Here is a 3,931-nt window from a genome sequence, read left to right as displayed (position 1 = left end):
AGTCATTTTAAAGCTGGTTCTGTAAACTTCAGTTGAGACATATCGGCTTCCTGGTTTGGTCGGATATAAACTCCGTGGTTGGGAGCTATTCTGGAAAAAAAATGTGTACACAGCGGTGCTTCAGAGGGTAAAGCTCTGAAATCGGTTCATTGGTGTGTGAGTAAAAGCATTTTGATTACGATCTTGGATGTCATAGGATAAACTGGCTGTTTTTCAAGCAGAGGTAGATTACATGTGCTGCTGCTCATTAAGAGCCTGTTTCCACTTCATGCTGTTAACACGTGATCTGTCTGGATAATGACGGCCAATCTGTGGGATTCTACGTTGGGAAGTGTAGCACAGAGATGGATGGGTGCCACTTTTGCTCATTGGGTTTAATTTCCGAAAGTGCAGCTGGAAAGGCCCATTGATTGGATGTCATTGCACAGAGAGATCACATGGTAATTTACACCTGGCTCATCAGCGTACCCAGCGTTTTGTAAACCCTGATTAACATGATTTTTTTTCCTCACCCAGAAAAGACGGAGATACAAAATATGAACTAAAAAAGCCTTGAAAAATCTGTGATTGCTATTTGCAGTGATAATATTATTACTTGTGTTTGTGTGTAAGCTAATATCTATGAAACAGTGTTTAGGTATTCAGCACACAAAACTGACAATATACTTCTGCATCTCATGTTATGTATGTCAACATTAAGGTCTGCTAAGTCAAAGTCAGCTGTAAAGTTGACTTAGCTAGCTAGCTTTAATTTGGCTACATAAATAAAAATCTGCTATGAGATTTCATTACTCTAAAAAGCAAATGTTAGCTATGCATATTTTGTAATTATGTTGTTTACTGATGGTTAATGAGTTAATCTAATATGGTTATTAAACATCAAGTACTATGAAAATGGACGGTGAAGTTACTAGACCTCGTTTGAATAATTTAATGATGCTAAATAGGACTTAGCAGAGCTAGCATTTTGTATTAGCAGGCCCGCATTAGCTAATATTAGCTCTAAAAAACAAGAAGCAGAAGGATTGTTTGGTTTTTCAGCTCAAATCCAACCTTAAGCTATTAGTCTGCTGATGTTGAATCATAGACAATATAAAAGTGGGACATGCTACTTCTAAGTCTGTGTTTAAAATGTGACACGAACATGTAACTGCCTTTGCAGACATGTGACTGCTAGCAACGTTGATTTGTCTGGCTTGGACAAGTGAATACGGCCTCAGTTGCACTGGTCCGCGACCATCTGGCAACTAGTGATGTGCGGATCGATCCTGAAATATCGATTCCTCCGATACCAATCATTTATGTTCTAGAATCGATTCTCACATTAAAATATCGATATTTTAGTAATTTAGAGTAAATTTGTAGTTTATCATTAACAGGAACACAGTGGAAAGAAACTATAACATTCGGATTGCCTACATTCAAAGGAACTACTTCCTCTTCCGCCTTTCATAGTCATGTGCGAAATACGGCTGTATAAATGTCTCGCAGCCCCTTGGCGTGCGCACTCACAACAATGGCTGAGCGTAATTGTGCGGATGTATTTTACCTCCACAAACAGCTGAGCCGTGGTTTGCAATAAATGTGGCAAAAAAGTGAGGTGTTGTGGCCATACTTGCCAACCTTGAGACCTCAGAATTAGGGAGACATTCAAAAGGGCTGTTTGGGCGGATAAATATATTTTACAGGGTTTATTTATCGGATAAAATACGTTAAATGTCACCGTTATTATTGGCCGGCCCGGAAACAGCGGGGGTGTCCAAATTCAGAGGCTGCTTCCACCTGAGGACCGGCCTTCGCGGTCTAAAGAAAGCCGGGTAGTACGTCACGAGCTCCCTCGGTGGAGTGAAACTCTGCCGTCTGCTCCTTGCTGTCTAAAATATAACCGGACACTGACGTAAACTCTTCTGTTTAATCAGTTTTCTGTTTGACGTTTATTCAGCTGTGTGAAAACCCCGGAGGAACCCTCCCGAGGGAATAATAAAGTTTAATTTAATTTAATCTAATCTAATAACTTTAATCTCAGCCAAACCGATTTACTCACGAACAAATAAAACACTGAAAAAGCCAAACAAGAACATTTTTAAGTTATCAAAGTGACTTGTACATCATGTTTAACCCGAGTGGTGAAAGACCGAGGGGGTTTGAAGACGATGTGTCGGTCGGCTCAGATATTTGAAGTTTACACAGCTACATTCTCACCTGAAAATATGTTAAAAGTTTTTTTGCGACCCAGAAAGAGAAATAAGAGTGATATTAAAACTAAGTCGCTGCCGTCATTGTTGGAAACTGGAATTGGCTGGGCCGCGCTATGAATTCTGCGATATGGTTTTTCAACTTTGTTGTCCGGGTGGAAAATCTGGAGAAAGGTGGGATTCTCCCGGAAAAATCGGGAGGGTTGGCATGTATGGTTGTGGCAACATCACTAACCTTGTCAAACACCTCAGAGTAAATCATATCACAAAATATGACGAGCGTATGTTGAGGCGAACTGAAGAGGAGGAGAGGGACAGGTGCTGCTAGGGTGAGTCTCTCACGGAGTCCTTTAGTCCTCCAGGCAGGCAAGGTGTTCAAATAGCACACAACTTTAGTTTTTTTATTTCTATATGATGAACTCTGCATTATTAAGTGATAAGAAGAAGGTATTCTGATGTCCTGTAATCATTATGACGCTATAATTTGAGATACAATAAATAAAATCCGTTTTGTACAAAGTATCGGTATCGGATCAGTATCGTCGATACCACCCTGAATATTACTTGGTATCGGATCGGAAAGGAAATCAGTGGTATCGCACATCACTACTGGCAACCTCCTGCAGGAGAACACGTGTGACAGGTTAGCAAATCCCCCCTCGTGATTACAGCAGTCGTCCACAGTTGCCAGCAACTATTCAAGCAATAGTACCCTTCAAAAAGTTGCTCCTTTTGAAACATGCTGAGGCACAAATTTTACTTTTGAAGGTGCACCTTCTCCGGTCCAGTTTGCATTGTACTTTTTCAAGTTTTACCACGTCTTTGCTGGTAGTTGGCAAGTGTTTGCAGACAAGTTGGTGCTTTTCATTAGAATTATGGGCAACTGTACAGGCAATATACCAAACAATCATACACAGGTTTTTAGTGCAGTGTATTCGGTTAGCTATTTACTTTGTAATGTTAGCTAGTAATCTGAGAGCCCCAATGAGGGTGAACAATATCCACACAAAATAAAAATGCACAAAGGGCTTTGCTATCAGCAGTTGTAGCATCATTTCTGGACGCGTAAAGGCAACGACAGCGAGCTGTGGCTGACTGACTCGAGCTTTCACCTCTGCTGTATTTCCAGTTTTCACCGTGTCTCTTCTTCAGACACCGAACTCGTTCCTTTAAAGGTTTGCGTAACAGGTTAATCACACATAAAGTCCACAGATTGACTTAAAGCTTAAAGCTTTTTTGTTTTGCATGTATTTCGACTCTAATTGCTTTCCTCTGCGTCGCCCACCCTGCGTCCCTGACCCTGATGTATGGAAAGTCACATTTGATTCGCGCTGCATTTCAGATAACAATTAGTCTTCACTTTCCATGACTCGTGTGAGAAAGTGGCCTTTGTTTCTCAGAAACTCAAAGTGTGAGGCAAACAAACCCATTTGACGAACTTAATTATACATCACACACTTCCTCGAGGCAGCCCGCGAGCTTGTAATTGTTGAGTCTGCCTTTACCCCCCAGACAGATGTGCACTGCGGTAGATATAAAAATTGTATGTCTCCAAGAATGGCCACAAGCCATACAATAGTTGTTAGAAGACTTCTGAAGATGTCTTCCTGTGACCCATCTTTGAAGCTTATGAAAAATATAAAGTCCCTTTCCTTTCTAGTTGTCTCTTATCGTTCCATACGTCCCGGGACTTTATCTCAGTACCTTCTCAGGCAATAATTCCTTCATGAAACATT

This window comes from Diplotaxodon limnothrissa, linkage group LG10 (assembly GCF_057381915.1).
Source record: "Diplotaxodon limnothrissa isolate DT_005_m linkage group LG10, D_limnothrissa_male_GT1.1, whole genome shotgun sequence".
NCBI lineage: Eukaryota > Metazoa > Chordata > Actinopteri > Cichliformes > Cichlidae > Diplotaxodon > Diplotaxodon limnothrissa.
This window is presented reverse-complemented; position numbering follows the sequence as displayed.